Source organism: Aquarana catesbeiana, linkage group LG06, assembly GCF_042186555.1.
Source record: "Aquarana catesbeiana isolate 2022-GZ linkage group LG06, ASM4218655v1, whole genome shotgun sequence".
Lineage (NCBI taxonomy): Eukaryota > Metazoa > Chordata > Amphibia > Anura > Ranidae > Aquarana > Aquarana catesbeiana.
Window position 1 is genome coordinate 26,247,885 of NC_133329.1, and position 21,410 is coordinate 26,269,294.

Consider the following 21,410-nt stretch of genomic DNA (forward strand, 5'->3'; position numbering starts at 1 on the left):
GATGCAGCCTCTTGTGGTACCACAGCCTGGGGACACAGATGTCATCTGCTGCTATCCGAGTCTCTGAGAATCCCGGACCAGACTGCCCTCCCTTAGATATGGGCTCCTCAGGCCACCAATTTTGATGTTTAAGAGTTGATGTCTGCCGTGGGGGTCCCAGGCTTCACTAATTTCTGCTGTTGATCCAGTGTTGCCTTCCTCTTTGTTTGGTTCTGATCCCTTAATAAAGGATTTTTGTTTTGAATTATACTCTCCTATGTGTTTTACTTCAAAAATGACAGTTTGTTTGTGAGGATTCAGGTACATTTCAAATATACAATGTGAAATGAACAAGGGACACCAACAACAAAAAATCTCCTGGAGATTAAATAATAAAAGATATCAATGGTGTTGGGGTAACTTGACACACAAAACACACACAAAAATATTCTGGAGTAAAAATAAAAATAACATTGAAGAAAGATCAGCCTTGGAAAAAATCCAAACATTAAAGAAAAAAAAAGGCTTAAAATCAATAAAAAAAAACATAAAAAATATAAAACTGTCAGATGTGACAACTAATAACAATATATTCAGGGAATCCCACTAAAAAAACACAAATAAAACTTTGTGAGAAGTGTGTGTGAATATGAGCAGCAAAACTACTTAATTCTTGTCACATTATAAAGAAGAAGAGAGTGCGCTGTATTAAACCATTTGTAACATTGCAGCGTGACGAAAGTGCTGTATCCATTGCGAACGCTAAGTTTACCAGAACGAGCTGTCCCGTGTCGGAATTTCTTCTGAGCATGCGTGGCACTTTGTGCGTCGGAACAGGCCACACACGGTCGGAATTGACGCGATCGGATTTTGTTGTCGGAAAATTTTATCTCCTGCTGTCCAACTTTGTGTGTCGGAAAATCCGATGGAAAATGTCCGATGGCGCCCACACACGGTCGGAATTTCCGACAACACGCTCCGATCGGACATTGTCCATCGGAAAATCCGACCGTGTGTACGGGGCATATGAGTTCACATCCGCCATAAATTTTATAGTCTGCACATTCAGCTTTTGTCTGACGAAAAAAACGAAATCGGCTGTCGAAAGCACCTTACTAACGATCCGAAAATCGGCAGATCGTTCGTCGGACGCATTTTTTCTTCATTTTTCGTATCGTGTGCCTTTAGTCCTTAGGGTTGAATATTGAGTTGGCCCACCCTTTGCAGCTAGGCATGGAATGCCAAGGCACCAGCTGAAATCTATCAGTAATTAGAAAGCAATCGTGCCCCTTGTCGGTGCAAATTAATATCAGCTGGTTCAGTCTCCACTGATGGCCTATAAAAAGGTGTCTCATTACCAAAGGTGTCACACAAGAAACATCTCATGATGGGTAAAAGCAAAGAGCTCTTCGCAACTTTATTGTTGCAAAACATACTGATGGCATTGGTTGCAGAAAGATTTTTAAACTTCTGTAATTTCTGGAACTGAATGTTCCAGTGAGCACAGTTGGGGCCATAATTTCACCATAAACCAGCTGAAAATCACAGTGGAATGATGATAGTCTTAAAACTGACACGTTTCGCAGAGACCAGTCTGCTTCCTCAGGACAAAATGGGAGGAAAATCCACAACTATGACAAAAATCATATATAACATAAGTGTGTATATCTTTTAAATGGATTAATGTATGTACATATATAAAATTTATATATATTTGCTCTAAATTGGTAGACTAACTTATAGTTATCAACCACTGTGTAAGATGAGAAATCCTATTGTATATCAATCCATCCTGCCCTAAGGAGAGGTCAGGCAGTTTGATTAGTGGGGTGGCACAGATAGTCAAAAATGACAGAGGCCCAAGGGAGAACTTGCAGAGTTGTAAGAGACTACCCTTGGCGTGAGTGATTGTCACCAGGTGATCTGTGTACCAACCACATGAACGTGTATTAATATTTCTTCTGAATCAGACATATTGTACTTGGAGATTATTCTGTCCTTATCAATAATGTAACCTGTTCATTGCTGCAATAAAGTGGAATCAGTTGATTGTAAGCTCCTGTTCTATTCTTTCCTATAGTCCTGTTTTACCATTTATTACTATTTAAGACTTGACATTGTTAAGGGGGTATTGAGTATAATGTTATATGTAAGCTAAAAAGATTTTCATAGTTTGAAAAAAGACACAAGTCTAGTTCAACCAATAAAAAATGAAAAAAAAAAATATAAAATACAATCCCATATACACAATCCTATACCCACAGTTGATCCAGAGGAAGGCGGAAAACACCCAGCAAAGCATTATCCAATTTGCTACAGCAGGGGAAAAAATTCCTTCCTGATCCCCCGAGAGGCGATTGGATTTTCCCTGGATCAACTTTACCTATAAATGTCAGTACCCAGTTATATTATGTACATTTAGGAACGTATCCAGGTCTTTTTTAAAGCAATCCACTGAACTTGCCAGAACCACCTCTGGAGGGAGTCTATTCCACATTTTCACAGCTCTTAGGGCTCATGCACACAGGACGTTTTAAAAACGTTTAGACGCGATTTGCCGCATTTTGCGGCGTTAGCGTTTTTGGACTTTATTTTTTTTGGACGTTTTATTCATAAAAAACACTCCCTAGAATGTAAAAACACCTAAAAACGTCTAAGACGGCTAAACGCGGCTAAACACGTGTCAATTAGTGTCCAAATTGTCCACCGCAATATTGCAGTTCCACTATAAGTCACAGATTGCTGTCATTACTAGTAAAAATAAATACAAATAATAAATATATCCCATAGCTTGTAGATGCTATAACTTTTGCGTAAATATATATACGATTATAGGGATTTTTTTTTTTTACCAAAAACATGTAGAAGAATATATATTGGCCTAAATTGATAAAGAAAGTTGATTTTACATTTTTTTATTGGATGTGTTTTATAGCAGAAAGTAAAAAATATTGTTTTTTTTTTTTTTAAATTGTTAGTTGTTTTTTTTTTGTTTGTTTATAGCGCAAAAAATGAAAACCCACACCAAAAGAAAGCTTTATTTGTGGGGGAAAAAAAGACATACATAATATATTTGGGTACAGTGTCACACGACTGCGCAATTGTCAGTTAAAGTAACGCAGTGCCGTATCGCAAAAAAATGGTCTGGTCAGGAAGGGGGTAAATCTTCCAGAGATAAAGTGGTTAAAGCATTAGATCAATTTTTTTGTTTGTTTTTTCCATTACAGAGGAGAGACGTGGGGTCTTATTGACTACACATTTCTCCATAAAGACGACCTGTTTCCAACTGGGGCAGGTGACGTCTTTGTGGACGAAACGCGTCGGATTTGGATGAGTCTGCTCCATATCATCTCGCACTTTCTCCATGTTTTAAACTTGTGCGATCACTATAAGATGTTTTTATCGATGCCCATTGTTTTGGGACCTATGTAAGTTCCCTGCCTTTTAATAAAATCTGTGGCCAAACGGTTTTACACTATATGGAGGTCTCTTGTTTTTTTTTCAATGGATGTTGAAGTTCATGATCTGACAAGCGGCCCAGCTGGTGTGGAGAACCTCCTGGGCCTATTTTTTGGATACCATCCCCTTAATCACCATCACTACAAGCTTGGCCAAAGCTTTCTTATGATGTCAGAGTTTATGAAGTAGTCTGGTCAGTGTGGAGAATCTTGTGGTCTATTCCTAGATATCATCCCTGTGACTACCATCACGACAGGCTTGCTTAAAGCGTATTTATTCTCCTCCTCTGGGTGGTGGATGCACCTGCTGTGGTGACTCCTTAAGTCAACGTTTGGATTTTGTTCCTGTAACCACTATTGAACATGAACTTTCACCAATTTGTTCATAAATGTTATTGTCACTTATATTCTTCCTATTTGCACTGTGCACTTTGATATGCTGATGTAAATATTGGCTGTTTAGATATTTCAGCGCTGCACTTTTTTGTACCTCATAAAAATTTATGGAGATTTTTAAGTACCATAGTTTGCGAGCGTGTGCAATTTTAAAGCATGACATGTTAGGTATCTATTTACTCAGCGTAACATCATCTTTCATATTTTACCAAATAATGGATTATACATTGTGTTTTTTTTAACATTTATTAACCATTTAAAGATCAGCTGCCGCAGTTGTACTGCAGCAGGTTGGCTCTCCTGGGGGAATCGCCATCATTGTAAGTCGGCCGCTTTAAGACCATTAGGGGACGCCTGAGCCAATGCGTGTGGCTGGGGGTCGCGATTTCCGCTGGCCACCTGTGATTGCTCCTGAGAGATCCAGATCGGGGATCTGTCAATGTAAACAGACAGAACCCTGTTCTGTCAGGGGAGGAGAGACAGATCTGCTGTTCCTAGTGATTAGGAACAGCGATCAGTCTCCTCCTCCAGTCACTACACCCCCCCACAGTTAGAAACACCTCCCAGGGAACACTTAACCCCTTGAGCACCCCCTAGTGTTAACCCTTCCCTGCCAGGGACATTTATACAGTTATCAGTGTCTATTTTTAGCTCTGATCACTTTATAAATGTCACTGGTCCCACTAAAAAACGCAGATCGCCCTCATTACTAGTAAAAAAAAAAAAGATTAATAAAAATGCCATTAATCTGTCCCCTATTTTGTAGACACTATAACTTTTGTGTAAACCAATCAATATACGCTTATTGCTATTTTTTTTACCAAAAATATGTAGAAGAATACATATTGGGCTAAACTGATAAAGAAATTTTTTTTTGTTTTGTTTTTTTTAATTTTTTGGGGATATTTATATTAGCAAAAAGTAAAAACTTTTTTTTTTTTTTTTCAAAATTGTCAAAAATTGTCAAAATTTCAAAAAAACCAGAGGTGATCAAATACCACCAAAAGAAAGCTCTATTTCTGGGGAAAAAAGGACGTCAATTTCGTTTGGGTACAACGTCGCACGGCCGCGCAAATGTCAGTTAAAGCGACGCAGTGCCGTATCCCAAAAAATGGCATGGTCATTAAGGGGGAAAATCCTTCTGGTCCTTAAGTAGTTAAAGTGTAATTAAAAAAAAAAATTGTGTTTGAAAAACCACTGTGCAACTACTGTGTGACATAAAAATAGCAACGAGCGCCCTTTTATTCTCTAGGTCCTCTGCTTATATACAATGGAGACAGAAAGTATTCAGACCAACTTACATTTTTCACTCTTTGCTATATTGTAGCCATTTGCTATAATCATTTAAGTTCATTTTTTTTCCTCATCCCATATTGACAGAAAAACACAGAATTGTTGACATTTTTGCAGATTTATTAAAAAAGAAAAACTGAAATATCACATGGTCCTAAGTATTCAGACCCTTTGTTCAGTATTTAGTAGACGCACCCTTTTGATCTAATACAGCCATGAGTCTTTTTGGGAAAGATGCAAGTTTTTCACACCTGGATTTGGGGATCCTCTGCCATTCCTCCTTGCAGATCCTCTCCAGTTCTGTCAGGTTGGATGGTAAACGTTGGTGGACAGCCATTTTTAGGTCTCTCCAGAGATGCTCAATTGGGTTTAAGTCAGGGCTCTGGCTGGGCCATTCAAGAACAGTCACGGAGTTGTTGTGAAGCCACTCCTTCGTTATTGTAGCTGTGTGCTTAGGGTCATTGTCTTGTTGGAAGGTAAACCTTTAGCCCAGTCTGAGGTCCTGAGCACTCTGGAGAAGGTTTTCATCCAGGATGTCGTCCTGTCCCTGCAGCTGAAAAACACCCCCACAGCATGATGCTTCCACCACCATGCTTCACTGTTGGGACTGTATTGGACAGGTGATGAGCAGTGCCTGGTTTTCTCCACACATACCACTTAAAATTAAGGCCAAAAACTGGTGGAGGGCTGCCGTGATGGTTGACTTTCTACAACTTTCTCCCATCTCCCGACTGCATCTCTGGAGCTCAGCCACAGTGATCTTTTTAGTTCTTCTTTACCTCTCTCACCAAGGCTCTTCTCCCCAGATAGCTCAGTTTGGCCAGACTGCCAGCTCTAGTAAGGGTTCTGGACGTCCCAAACATCTTCCATTTAAGGATTATGGAGGCCACTGTGCTCTTTTAGGAACTTTAAGTGCAGCAGAATTTTTTTTGGAACCTTGGCCAGATCTGTGCCTTGCCACAATTCTTTCTCTGAGCTCTTCAGGCAGTTCCTTTGACCTCATGATTCTCATTTGCTCTGACATGCACTGTGAGCTGTAAGGTCTCATATAGACAGGTGTGTGGCTTTCCTAATCAAGTCCAATCAGTATAATCAAACACAGCTGGACTCAAATGAAGGTGCAGAACCATCTCAAGGATGATCAGAAGAAATGGACAACACCTGAGTTAAATATATGAGTGTCACAGCAAAGGGTCTGAATACTTAGGACCATGTGATATTTCAATTTTTCTTTTTTAATAAATCTGCAAAAATGTCAACAATTCTGTGTTTTCCTGTCAATATGGGGTGCTGTGTGTACATTAATGAGGAAAAAAAATGAACTTAAATGATTATAGCAAATGGCTGCAATATAACAAAGAGTGAAAAATTTAAGGGGGTCTCGATACTTTCCATCCCCACTGTGTGTGTGTGTGTGTGTATATATATATATATATATAAATGTTTGGGGGTTCTAGGTAATTTTCTAGCAAATTAATTCAGATTTTTACTTGTATCACAATAGACCTGGTCCTTTAAAGACACAGAACACAGACGTATAAGTTCTTTGAAGCATAATGTGTAGGTTGTAATTTGTAGGTTGAATTCTTTCGTTAATTGCGTAAAAATATTTTATTTCTGTACAACTGCCTTATAATAACCTATTCACTGTCCAGCCAGCCATAAGAGTTCAGTTATCTGTGGCTAAGAAAATGTTTTCAGCTGTGTAAACAATTCAGAGAGGAAGTGAGAATGAAAAGGAAGAATGTAGTTCTGTAACTCCACACCCAGAAGAACGGAAATCTAATGCCACGTACACACGACCGGACTTTCCGGCAGAAAAGGTCAGACGGAATGATTCCGTCGGGCGTTCCGATCAGGTGTGGGCTTCATCGGACCTTTTCTTTCTAAAATTCTAAAGGACCTAGAAATAGAACATGTTTCAAATCTTTCCGACGGACTCAGTTCCTATCAAGAAAACCGCTCGTCTGTATGCTGGTCCCACGGACCAAAACAATGCCAGGGCAGCTATTGGCTGCTGGCTATTGAACTTCCTCATTCTAGACCCATCGTACGTCATCGCGTTCTAAACGATCGGACTTTGGTGTGATCATATGTAGGCAAGTCCGTTTCAGCAGAACTCCGTCGGAAAGGCTGTCAGAGTTCAGTCCGACGAGAAGTCCACTCGTGTGTACGCCGCATTAGAACACCACAACTATTTTATATATAGAGCTTTTCTTTTGGCGGTATTTGATCACCTCTGTGTTTTTTTTAATTACATAAATGAAAAAATACAAAATATTAAAATTATATATATATTTTTTTTACTTTCGGCCAAAAATGGATTCTGCTACATGTTTTAGATAACCCCCCCCAATAAGTATATATTGATTGGTTTGCATGAAAGTTTTAGCGTCTACAAACTATGGGATATACTGGATTTTACTTTTTTTACTAATAATGGCAGCCATCAGCGACTTATAATGGGACTGTGAATGTGTGGCGGTAAATCTGACACTAACTGATGCTGGGGGGGAACTGAATAACTGCCGCTGACATCACCAGTGACACTAATACAGTGACCAGTGCTAATAATAAGCACTGACACTGTACTAATGACACTGACTGGATAGGGGTTAACATCTGGGACGATCAAATGGTCAAATGTGTGCCTAACTGTGTAATGTGTGTATTTTGCATAGCTCCCAACTGTCCCTGATTTGTAGAGACTGTCGCTGATTTGTAGAGACTGTCCCTGATTTCAAGGGACTGTCCCTGATTTGGGGAGGCTGTCCCCGATTTGGAGAGACTGTCCCTGATTTGGAGAGGCTGTCCCTGATTTGGCGAGACTGTCCCTGATTTGGCGAGACTGTCCCTGATTTGGAGAGAGAGTCCCAAATTTGGAGAGACTGTCGCTGATTTGTAGAGACTGTCCCTGATTGGGAGAGACTGTCCCTGATTTGTAGAGACTGTCCCTGATTTATAGAGACTGTCCCTGATTTGGAGAGGCTGTCCCTGATTTGTAGAGACTGTCCCTGATTTGGAGAGACTGTCCCTGATTTGGAGAGGTTGTCCCTGATTTGTAGAGAGAGTCCCTGCTTTGGAGAGACTGTCCCTGATTTGTAGAGACTGTCACTGATTTGGAGAGACTGTCCCTGATTTGGAGAGACTGTCCCTGATTTGGAAAGGCTGTCCCTGATTTGGAGAGGCTGTCCCTGATTTGCAGAGAGAGTCCCTGTTTTGGAGAGACTGTCCCTGTTTTGGAGAGACTGTCCCTGATTTGCAGAGACTGTCGCTGATTTGTAGAGACTGTCCCTGATTTGTATAGACTGTCCCTAATTTGGAGAGACTGACATTGATTTGGAGAGACAGTCTCAGGGACCCTCTCTCCAAATCAGGTACTCTCTCTCCAAATCAGGGACTCTCTCTCCAAATCAGGGACAGTCTCTACAAATCAGAGACAGCCTCTCCAAATCAGGGACAGCCTCTCCAAATCAGGGACAGCCTCTCCAAATCAGCGACAGTCTCTCCAAATCAGCTACAGTCTCTCCAAATCAGCGACAGTCTCTACAAATCAAGGACAGTCTCTCTAAATCAGGGACCGTCTCTCCAAATCACAGACAGTCTCTCCAAATCAGAGACTCTCTCTCCAAATAAGGGACAGCTTCTCCATATCAGGGACAGCCTCTCCAAATCAGGGACAGCCTCTCCAAATCAGGGAAAGTCTCTACAAATCAAAGACAGTCTCTCCAAATCAGGGACAGCCTCTCCAAATCAGGGACAGCCTCTCCAAATCAGGGACTCTCTCTCCAAATCAGGGACAGTCTCTACAAATCAGGGAAAGCCTCTGTAAATCAGGGACAGCCTCTTCAAATCAGGGACTCTCTCCTGACTGTCGATGATTTGTAGAGATGTCTCTGTTACGGAGATGCTGTCCCTGATTTGTAGAGACTGTCCCTGATTTGGAGAGAGAGTCCCTGATTTGGAGAGACTGTCCCTGATTTAGAGAGGCTGTCCCTGACTTGGAGAGGCTGTCCCTGATTTGAAGAGACTGTCGTTGATTTGTAGAGACTGTCCCTGATTTGGAGAGACTGTCTCTGATTTGGGGAAGCTATTCCTGATTTGGGGAGGCTGTCCCTGATTTGGAGAGAGAGTCCCTGATTTGGAGAGACTGTCCCTGATTTGGAGAGACTGTCCTTGATTTGTAGAGGCTGTCCCTGATTTGTAGAGGCTGTCCCTGATTCGTAGAGACTGTCCCTGATTTGGAGAGAGAGTCCCTGATTTGGAGAGACTGTCCCTGATTTGGAGAGAGAGTCCCTGATTTGGAGAGAGAGTCCCTGATTTGGAGAGACTGTCCCTGATTTGGAGAGACTGTCCCTAATTTGTAGAGACTGTCCCTGATTTTAAGAGGCTGTCCCTGATTTTAAGAGGCTGTCCCTGATTTGGAGAGACTGTCCCTGATTTGGAGAGGCTGTCCCTGATTTGGAGAGGCTGTCCCTAATTTGTAGAGACAGTCCCTGATTTGGAGAGAGAGTCCCTGATTTGGAGAGACTGTCCCTGATTTTGAGAGACTGTCCCTGATTTGTAGAGACTGTCCCTGATTTGTAGAGGCTGTCCCGGATTTGTAGAGGATGTCCCTGATTCGTAGAGACTGTCCCTGATTTGGAGAGAGAGTCCCTGATTTGGAGAGACTGCACTGATTTGGAGAGAGAGTCCCTGATTTGGAGAGACTGTCCCAGATTTGGAGAGAGAGTCCCTGATTTGTAGAGACTGTCCCTGATTTGGAGAGGCTGTCCCTGCTTTGGAGAGGCTGTCCCTGATTTGTAGAGACGGTCCCTGATTTGGAGAGAGAGTCCCTGATTTGGAGAGACTGTCCCTGATTTGGAGAGGCTGTCCCTGATTTGGAGAGGCTGTCCCTGATTTGTAGAGACTGTCGCTGATTTGTAGAGACTTTCCCTGATTGGGAGAGACTGTCCCTGATTTGGAGAGACTGTCCCTGATTTGGAGAGGCTGTCCCTGATTTGGAGAGGCTGTCCCTGATTTGTAGAGACTGTCGCTGATTTGTAGAGACTGTCCCTGATTTGGAAAGAGAGTCCCAGATTTGGAGAGACTTCCATGATTTGGAGAGGCTGTCCCTGATTTGGAGAGAGTGTCCCTCATTTGGAGAAGGTGTCCCTGATTTGGAGAGGCTGTCCCTTATTTGGCGAGACTGTCCCTGATTTGTAGAGACTGTCCCTGATTTGGATAGACGGTCCCTAATTTGGAGAGGCGGTCCCTGATTTGGAGAGACTGTCACTTATTTGTAGAGACTGTCCCTGATTGGGAGAGACTGTCCCTGATATGGAGAGGCTGTCCCTGATTGGAAGAGGCAGTCCCTAATTTGGAGAGGCTGTCCCTGATTTGGAGAGGCTGTCCCTAATTTGTAGAGACTGTCCCTGATTTGGAGAGGGAGTCCCTGATTTGGAGAGAGAATCTATGATTTGGAGAGACTGTCCCTGATTTGGAGAGGCTGTCCCTGATTTGGAGAGGCTATCACTGATTTGGAGAGACTGTCCTTGATTTGGAGAGACTGTCATTGATTTGGAGGGCTGTCCCTGATTTGGAGAGGCTGTCCCTGATTTGTAAAGACTGTCCCTGATTTGGAGAGACTGTCCCTGATTTGGAGAGGTTGTCCCTGCTTTGGAGAGGCTGTCCCTGATTTGTAGAGAATGTCCCTGATTTGGAGAGAGAGTCCCTGATTTGTTGAGACTGTCCATATTTTGGAGAGAGAGTCCCTGATTTGGAGAGACTGTCCCTGATTTGGAGAGAGTGTCCCTGATTTGGAGAGGCTGTCTCTGACTTGGAGAGACTGTCCCTGAATTGTAGAGAGAGTCCCTGATTTGGAGAGACTGTCCCTGATTTGGAGAGGCTTTCCCTGATTTGTAGAGACTGTCCCTGATTTGGAGAGAGAGTCCCTGCTTTGTAGAGACTGTCCCTGATTTGGAGAGGCTGTCCCTGATTTGGAGAGGCTGTCCCTGATTTGGAGAGAGAGTCCCTGATTAAGAGAGAGTCCCTGATTTTGAGAGAGTCCCTGATTTTGAGAGAGAGTCCCTGATTTGGAGAGAGAGTCACTGATTTGGAGAGACTGTCCCTGATTTGTAGAGACTGTCGCTGATTTGTAGAGACTGTCCCTGATTGGGAGAGACTGTCCCTGATATGGAGAGACTTTCCCTGATATGGAGAGGGTGTCCCTAATTGGGAGAGACTGTCCCTGATTTGGTGAGGCTGTCCCTGATTTGTAGAGACTGTCCCTGATTTGGAGAGAGAGTCCCTGATTTGGAGAGAGAGTCCCTGTTTTGAAGAAACTGTCCCTGATTTGAAGAGGCTGTCCCTGATTTGGAAAGGCTGTCCCTGATTTGTAGAGACTGTCCCTGATTTGGAGAGAGAGAGTCCCTCATTTGAAGAGAGAGTCCCTGTTTTGGAGAGGCTGTCATTGATTTGGAGAGACTGTCCCTTATTTGGAGAGGCTGTCCCTGATTTGGAGAGACTGTCCCTGATTTGGAGAGACTGTCCCTGATTTGGAGAGGCTGTCTTTGATTTGGAGAGGCTGTCCCTGATTTGTAGAGACTGTTGCTGATTTGTAGAGACTGTCCCTGTTTTGGAAAGAGAGTCCCAGATTTGGAGAGGCTGTCCCTGATTTTGAGAGGCTATCCCTGATTTGGAGAGAGTGTCCCTCATTTGGAGAAGGTGTCACTGATTTGTAGAGGCTGTCCCTGATTTGGCGAGACTGTCCCTGATTTGTAGAGACTGTCCCTGATTTGGAGAGAGAGTCCCTGATTTGGAGAGACGGTCCCTGATTTGGAGAGACTGTCGCTGATTTGTAGAGACTGTCCCTGATTGGGAGAGACTGTCCCTGATATGGAGAGAGAGTCCCTGATTTGGAGAGAGAATCTATGATTCGGAGAGACTGAACCTGATTTGGAGAGGCTGTCCCTGATTGGGAGAGGCTGTCCCTGATTTGGAGAGACTGTCCCTGATTTGGAGAGACTGTCCCTGATTTGGAACAGCTGTCCCTGATTTTTAGAGACTGTCCCTAATTTGGAGAGAGAGTCCCTGATTTGTCGAGGCTAACACTGCTTTGGAGAGACTGTCCTTGATTTGGAGAGAGAGTCCCTGATTTGGAGAGACTGTCCCTGATTTGGAGAGGCTGTCCCTGATTTGGCGAGACTGTCCCTGATTTGGAGAGACTGTCCCTGATTGGGAGAGGCTGTCCCTGATTTGGAGAGAGAGTCCTTGATTTTGAGAGAGTCCCTGATTTTGAGAGAGTCCCTAATTTTGAGAGAGAGTCCCTGATTTGGAGAGAGAGTCACTGATTTGGAGAGACTGTCCCTGATTTGTAGAGACTGTCGCTGATTTGTAGAGACTGTCCCTGATTGGGAGAGACTGTCCCTGATTGGGAGAGACTTTCCCTGATATGGAGAGGGTGTCCCTAATTGGGAGAGACTGTCCCTGATTTGGTGAGGCTGTCCCTGATTTGTAGAGACTATCCCTGATTTGGAGAGAGAGTCCCTGATTTGGAGAGAGAGTCCCTGTTTTGAAGAAACTGTCCCTGATTTGAAGAGGCTGTCCCTGATTTGGAAAGGCTGTCCCTGATTTGTAGAGACTGTCCCTGATTTGGAGAGAAAGAGTCCCTCATTTGAAGAGAGAGTCCCTGTTTTGGAGAGGCTGTCATTGATTTGGAGAGACTGTCCCTTATTTGGAGAGGCTGTCCCTGATTTGGAGAGACTGTCCCTTATTTGGAGAGGCTGTCCCTGATTTGGAGAGGCTGTCCCTGATTTGTAGAGACTGTCGCTGATTTGTAGAGACTGTCCCTGATTGGGAGAGACTGTCCCTGATATGGAGAGAGAATCCCTGATTTGGAGAGAGAATCTATGATTCGGAGAGACTGTCCCTGATTTGGAGAGGCTGTCCCTGATTGGGAGAGGCTGTCCCTGATTTGGAGAGACTGTCCCTGATTTGGAGAGACTGTGCCTGATTTGGAACAGCTGTCCCTGATTTTTAGAGACTGTCCCTAATTTGGAGAGAGAGTCCCTGATTTGTCGAGGCTAACACTGCTTTGGAGAGACTGTCCTTGATTTGGAGAGACTGTCATTGATTTGGAGGGGCAGTCCCTGATTTGGAGAGGCTGTCCCTGATTTGTAGAGACTGTCCCTGATTTGGAGAGACTGTCCCTGATTCGTAGAGACTGTCCCTGATTTGGAGAGAGAGTCCCTGATTTGGAGAGACTGTCCCTGATTTGGAGAAGCTGTCCCTGATTTGGAGAGAGAGTCCCTGATTTAGAGAGATTGTCCCTGATTTGGAGAGACTGTCCCTGATTTGCAGAGGCTGTCCCTGATTTGAAGAGGCTGTCCCTGATTTGTAGAGACTGTCCCTGATTTGGAGAGACTGTCCCTGCTTTGGAGAGGCTGTCCCTGATTTGGAGAGACGGTCCCTGATTTGGAGAGAGAGTCCCTGATTTGGAGAGACTGATCCTGATTTGGAGAGGCTGTCACTGATTTGGAGAGACTGTCCCTGCTTTGGAGAGGCTGTCCCTGATTTGTAGAGACGGTCCCTGATTTGGAGAGAGAGTCCCTGATTTGGAGAGACTGTCCCTGATTTGGCGAGACTGTCTCTGATTTGGAGAGACTGTCCCTGATTTGGAGAGACGGTCCCTGATTTGGAGAGACTGTTGCAGATTTGTAGAGACTGTCAAAGATATGGAGAGGGAGTCCCTGATTTGCAGAGAGAATCTCTGATTTGGAGAGACTGTCCCTGATTGGGAGAGGCTGTCCCTGATTTGGAGAGCCTGTCCCTGATTTGGAGAGACTGTCCCTGATTGGGAGAGGCTGTCCCTGATTTGGAGAGACTGTCCCTGATTTGGAGAGACTGTCCCTGATTTGGAACGGCTGTCCTTGATTTTTAGAGACTGTCCCTAATTTGGAGAGAGAGTCCCTGATTTGGAGAGGCTATCACTTATTTGTGGAGACTGTCCCTGATTTGGAGAGAGAGTCCCTGATTTGTTGAGACTGTCCCTGATTTGTAGACACTGTCCCTGATTTGGAGAGAGTGTCCCTGATTTGGAGAGGCTGTCCCTGATTTGGAGAGACTGTCCCTAAATTGTAGAGAGAGTCCCTGATTTGGAGAGACTGTCCCTGATTTGGAGAGGCTGTCCCTGATTTGTAGAGACTGTCCCTGATTTGGAGAGAGAGTCCCTGATTTGGAGAGGCTGTCCCTGATTTGTAGAGACTGTCCCTGATTTGGAGAGAGAGTCCCTGATTTGGAGAGAGAGTCCCTGATTTGGAGAAACTGTCCCTGATTTGAAGAGGCTGTCCCTGATTTGGAAAGCTTGTTCCTGATTTGTAGAGACTGTCCCTGATTTGGAGAGGCTGTCCCTGATTTGAAGAGGCTGTCCCTGATTTGTAGAGACTGTCGCTGATTTGTAGAGACTGTCCCTGTTTTGGAAAGAGAGTCCCAGATTTGGAGAGGCTGTCCCTGATTTTGAGAGGTTATCCCTGATTTGAAGAGAGTGTCCCTGCTTTGGAGAGGCTGTCCCTGATTTTTAGAGACGGTCCCTGATTTGGAGAGAGAGTCCCTGATTTGGAGAGACTGTCCCTGATTTGGGGAGGCTGTCCCTGATTTGGCGAGACTGTCTCTGATTTGTAGAGACAGTCCCTGATTTGGAGAGACTGTCCCTGATTTGGAGAGGCTGTCCCTGATTTGGCGAGACTGTCTCTGATTTGTAGAGACGGTCCCTGATTTGGAGAGACTGTCCCTGATTTGGAGAGAGAGTCCCTGATTTGGAGAGACTGTCCCTGATTTGGAGAGGCTGTCCCTGATTTGGCGAGACTGTCTCTGATTTGGAGAGACTGTCCCTGATTTGGAGAGACGGTCCGTGATTTGGAGAGACGGTCCCTGATTTGGAGAGACTGTCGCTGATTTGTGGAGACTGTCAATGATATGGAGAGGGAGTCCCTGATTTGCAGAGAGTATCTATGATTTGGAGAGACTGTCCCTGATTGGGAGAGCTGTCCCTGATTTGGAGAGACTGTCCCTGATTTGGAGAGAGAGTCCCTGATTTGTTGAGACTGTCCCTGATTTGTAGACACTGTCCCTGATTTGGAGAGAGTGTCCCTGATTTGGAGAGGCTGTCCCTGATTTGGAGAGACTGTCCCTGAATTGTAGAGAGAGTCCCTGATTTGGAGAGACTGTCCCTGAATTGGAGAGGCTGTCCCTGATTTGTAGAGACTGTCTCTGATTTGTAGAAGCTGTCCCTGGTTTGTAGAGGCTGTCCCTGATTCGTAGAGACTGTCCCTGATTTGGAGAGAGAGTCCCTGATTTGGAGACACTGTCCCTGATTTGGAGAGGCTGTCCCTGATTTGGAAAGAGAGTCCCTGATTTGGAGAGACTGTCCCTGATTTGGAGAGAGAGTCCCTGATTTGGAGAGAGAGTCCCTGATTTGGAGAAACTGTCCCTGATTTGGAGAGGCTGTCCCTGATTTGGAAAGAGAGTCCCTGATTTGGAGAGGCTGTCCCTGATTTGGAGAGACTGTCCCTGATTTGGAGAGACTGTCCCTGAATTTTAGAGAGTCCCTGATTTAGGTTGTTCCTAATTTGTAGAGACTGTCCTTAATTTGGAGAGACTGTCCCTGATTTGGAGAGGCTGTCCCTGATTTGAAGAGGCTGTCTCTGATTTGCAGAGACTGTCCCTGATTTGGAAAGAGAGTCCCTGATTTGAAGAGGCTGTCCCTGATTTGGAGAGAGATTCCCTGATTTGGAGAGAGAGTCCCTGATTTGGAGGGATGGTCCCTGATATGGAGAGACTGTCCCTGATATGGAGAGGGTTTCCCTAATTGGGAGAGACTGTCCCTAATTTGGTGAGGCTGTCCCTTATTTGTAGAGACTGTCCCTGATTTGGAGAGAGAGTCCCTGATTTGGAGAGAGTCCCTGTTTTGAAGAAACTGTCCCTGATTTGAAGAGGCTGTCCCTGATTTGGAAAGGCTGTCCCTGATTTGTAGAGACTGTCCCTGATTTGGAAAGAGAGTCCCAGATTTGGAGAGACTGTCACTGATTTGATGAGGCTGTCCCTGATTTGGAGAGAGAGTCCCTGATTTGGAGAGAGAGTCCCTGATTTGGAGAGTCTGTCCCTGATTTCTAGAGAGTCCCTGATATGGAGAGACTGTCCCTGATATGGAGAGGCTGTCCCTGATTGGGAGAGACTGTCCCTGATTGGGATAGACAGTCCCTGATTTGTAGAGACTGTCCCTGATTTGGAGAGAGAGTCCCAGATTTTGAAAGAGAGCCCCAGATTTGGAGAGACTGTCCCTGATTTCATGAGGCTGTCCCTTATTTGGAGAGATAGTCCCTGTTTTGGAGAAACTGTTGCTGATTTGTAGAAACTGTCGCTGATTTGTAGAGACTGTCCCTGATTTGGAGAGAGAGTCCCTGATTTGGAGAGACTGTCCCTGATTTGGAGAGACTGTCCCTGATTTGTAGAGACTATCCCTGATTTGGAGAGATTGTCCCTGATTTGGAGAGACTGTCCCTGATTTGGAGAAACTGTCGCTGATTTTTAGAGACTGTCCCTGATTTGTATAGACTGTCCCTGATTTGAAAAGACTGTCCCTGATTTGTATAGACTGTCCCTGATTTGAAAAGACTGTCCCTGATTTGGAGAGACTCAGGGACAGTCTCTCCAAATCAGGGACAGTCTCTCCAATACAGGGACTCTCTCTCCAAATCAGGGACAGTCTCTACAAATCAGGGACAGTCTCTCCAAATCAGGGACTCTCTCTACAAATCAGGGACTCTCTCTCCAAATCAATGAAAGTCTCTCCAAATCAAGGTCAGTCTCTCCAAATCAGGGACTCTCTCTCCAAATTAGGGACAGTCTCTCCAAATCAGGGACAGTCTCTCCAAATCGGGGACGGTCTCTCCAAATCAGGGACAGCCTCTCCCAATCAGGGACAGCCTCTCCAAATCAGGGACAGTCTCTCTAAATCATAGAATCCCTCTCCAAATCAGGGACAGTCTTTCCAAATCAGGAAATCTCTCTCCAAATCAGGGACAGCCTCTCCAAATCTGGGACTCTCTTTCCAAATCAGGAACAGTCTCTACAAATCACGGACAGCCTCTCCAAATCAGGGACAGTCTCTCCCAATCAGGGACAGCCTCTACAAATTAGCGACAGTCTCTACAAATCAGGGACAGCCTCTCCAAAGCAGGGACAGCCTCTCCAAATCAGAGATAGCCTCTCCAAATCAACGACAGTCTCTTCAAATCAGGGACAGCCTCTCCAAATAAGGGACAGCCTCTCCAAATCAGGGACAGTCTCTCCAAAGCAGGGAGAGCCTCTCCAAATCAGGGACAGTCTCTCCAAATCAGGCACAGTCTCTACAAATCAGGGACCGCCTCTCCAAATCAGGGAGAGTCTCTCCATATCAGGGACTCTCTACAATTCAGGGACAGTCTCTCCAAATCAGGGACTCTCTCTACAAATCAGGGACTGTCTCTACGAATCAGGGACAGCCATTACAAATCAAGGACAGCCACTACAAATCAGGGACAGTCTCTACAAATCAAGGGACAGTCTCTCCAAATCAGGGACTCTCTCTCCAAATCAGGGACAGTCTCTCCAAATCAGGGACAGACTCTCCAAATCAGAGACAGCCTCTCCAAATCAGAGATAGCCTCTCCAAATCAGGGACAGCCTCTCCAAATAAGGGACAGCCTCTCCAAATCAGGGACAGTCTCTCCAATCAGGGACTCTCTCTCCAAATCAGGGACAGTCTCTACAAATCAGGGACAGCCTGTCCAAATCTGGGACAGCCTCTACAAATCAGGGACAGCATCTCCGAAACAGGGACAGTCTCTACAAAACAGAAACAGTCAGGAGAGAGTCCCTGATTTGAAGAGGCTGTCCCTGATTTAGAGAGGCTTTCCCTGATTTGTAGAGACTGTCCCTGATTTGGAGAGAGAGTCCCTGATTTGGAGAGACTGTCCCTGATTTGGAGAGAGAGTCCCTGATATGGAGAGACTGTCCCTGATTTGAACAGACTGTCGTTGATTTGGAGAGACTGTCCCTGATTTGGAGAGACTGTCCCTGATTTGGGGAGGCTATCCCTGATTTGGAGAGGCTATCTCTGATTTGGAGAGGCTGTCCCTGATTTGGAGACTCTGTCCCTGATTTGGAGACACTGTCCCTGATTTGGAGAGAGAGTCCCTGATTTGGAGAGACTGTCCCTGATTTGTAGAGACTGTCCCTGATTTGTAGAGTCTGTTCCAGATTTGTAGAGAGTCCCTGATATGGAGAGACTCTCCCTGATTTGGAGAGGTGGTCCCTGACTTGTAGAGACTGTCCCTGATTTGGAGAGACTGTCCCTGATTTGGAGAAACTGTCTCTGATTTAGAGAGACTGTCGCTGATTTGGAGAAACTGTCCCTGATTTGAAGAGGCTGTTCCTGATTTGTGGAGACTGTTCCTGATTTGGAGAGACTGTCCCTAATTTGGAGAGACTGTCCCTGATTTGGAGAGACTGTCCCTGATTTGGAGAGGCTGTCCCTGATTTGGAGAGAGAGTCCCTGATTTGGAGAGAGAGTCTCTGATTTGGAGAGAGAGTCCCTGATTTGGAGAGACTGTCCCTGATTTGGAGAGACTGTCCCTGATTGGGAGAGACTGTCCCTGAAATGGAGAGACTGTCCCTGAAATGGAGAGGCTGTCCCTGATTGGGAGAGACTGTCCCTGATTTGAAGAGGCTGTCCCTGATTTGTAGAGACTGTCCCTGATTTGAAGAGAGAGTCCCTGATTTGGAGAGATAGTATCTGATTTGGAGAGAGAGTCCCTGTTTTGAAGAAACTGTCCCTGATTTGAAGAGGCTGTCCCTGATTTGGAAAGGCTGTCCCTGATTCGTAGGGACTGTCCCTGGTTTGGAGAGAGAGTCCCTGATTTGGAGAGGCTGTCACTGATTTGGAGAGACTGTCGTTGATTTGGAGAGACTGTCCCTTATTTGGAGAGGCTGTCCCTGATTTGGAGAGAGTGTCCCTCATTTGGAGAAGGTGTCCCTGATTTGGAGAGGCTGTCCCTGATTTGGCGAGACTGTCCCTGATTTGAAAAGACTGTCCCTGATTTGGAAAAGCTGTCCCTGATTTTTAGAGACTGTCCCTAATTTGGAGAGAGAGTCCCTGATTTGGAGAGACTTTCCCTGATTTGGAGAGAGAGTCCCTGATTTGGAGAGACTGTCCCTAATTTGTAGAGACGGTCCTTGATTTGGAGAGAGAGTCCCTGATTTGGAGAGACTGTCCCTGATTTGGAGAGGCTTTCCCTGATTTGGAAAGAGAGTCCCAGATTTGAGAGACTGTCCCTGATTTGGAGAGGCTGTCCCTGACTTGAAGAGAGAGTCCCTCATTTAGAGAAGGTGTCCCTAATTTGGAGAGGCTGTCCCTGATTTGGCGAGACTGTCCCTGATTTGTAGAGACTGTCCCTGATTTAGAGAGAGAGTTCCTGATTTGGAGAGACTGTCCCTGATTTGGAGAGACTGTCGCTGATTTGTAGAGACTGTCCCTGATTGGGAGAGACTGTCCCTGATTGGGAGAGACTGTCCCTGATATGGAGAGGCTGTCCCTGATTGGAAGAGGCAGTCCCTGATTTAGAGAGACTGTACCTGATTTAGAGAGGCTGTCCCTGATTTGGAGAGACTGTCCCTGATTTGGAGAGGCTGTCCCTGATTTGGAGAGACTGTCCCTGATTTGGAACGGCTGTCCCTGATTTGTAGAGACTGTCCCTAATTTGGAGAGAGAGTCCCTGATTTGGAGAGACTGTCCCTGATTTCTTGAGGCTATCACCGATTTGGAGAGACTGTCCTTGATTTGGAGGGGCTGTCTCTGATTTGGAGAGGCTTTCCCTGATTTGTAGAGACTGTCCCTGATTTGGAGAGACTGTCCCCGATTTGGAGAGGTTGTCCCTGCTTTGGAGAGGCTGTCCCTGATATGGAGAGAGAGTCCCTGATTTGTAGAGACTGTCCCTGATTTGGAGAGAGAGACCCTAATTTGGAGAGACTGTCCCTGATTTGGAGAGACTGTCCCTGATTTGGAGAGACCGTCCCTGATTTGGAGAGACTGTCCCTGAATTTTAGAGAGTCCCTGATTTGGAGAGACTGTCCCTAATTTGGAGAGAGAGTCCCTGATTTGTAGAGACTGTCCCTAATTTGGAGAGAGAGTCCCTGATTTGGAGAGAGAGTCTCTGATTTGGAGAGACTGTCCCTGATTTGGAGAAACTGTCCCTGATTGAAGAGGCTGTCCCTGATTTGGAAAGGCTGTTCCTGATTTGTGGAGACTGTCCCTTATTTGGAGAGACTATCCCTAATTTGGAGAGACTGTCCCTGATTTGGAGAGGCTGTCCCTGATTTGGAGAGGCTGTCCCTGATTTGGAGAGGCTGTCTCTGATTTGTAGAGACTGTCCCTGATTTGGAAAGAGAGTCCCTGATTTGGAAAGAGAGTCCCTGATTTAGAAAGAGAGTCCCAGATTTGGAGAGGCTGTCCCTAATTTGGAGAGAGAGTCCCTGATTTGGAGAGAAAGTCTCTGATTTGAAGAGACTGTCGCTGATTTGTAGAAACTGTCCCTGTTTGGGAGAGACTGTCCCTGATATGGAGAGACTGTCCCTGAAATGGATAGGCTGTCCCTAATTGGGAGAGACTGTCCCAGATTTGGAGAGGCTGTCCCTGATTTGGAGAGAGAGTCCCTGATTTGGAGAGAGAGTCCCTGTTTTGGAGAGAGAGTCCCTGTTTTGAAGAAACTGTCCCTGACTTGAAGAGGCTGTCCCTGATTTGTAAAGGCTGTCCCTTATTTGTAGAGACTTCCCTGATTTAGAGAGAGAGTCCCTGATTTGGAGAGGCTGTCACTGATTTGGAGAGACTGTCGTTGATTTGGAGCGACTGTCCCTGATTTTTAGAGACTGTCCCTAATTTGGAGAGAGAGTCCCTGATTTGGAGAGACTTTCCCTGATTTGGAGAGAGAGTACCTGATTTGGGGGGACTGTCCCTGATTTTGAGAGACTGTCCCTGATTTGTAGAGACTGTCCCTGATTTGTAGAGGCTGTCCCTGATTTGTAGATGATGTCCCTGATTTGTAGAGGCTGTCCCTGATTTGTAGAGGCTGTCCCTGATTTGTAGAGACTGTCATTGATTTGGAGAGACTGTCTCTGTTTGGAGAGGCTGTCCCTGATTTGGGGAGGCTGTCCCTGATTTGTAGAGACTGTCCCTGATTTGGAGAGACTGTCCCTGATTTGGAGAGGTTG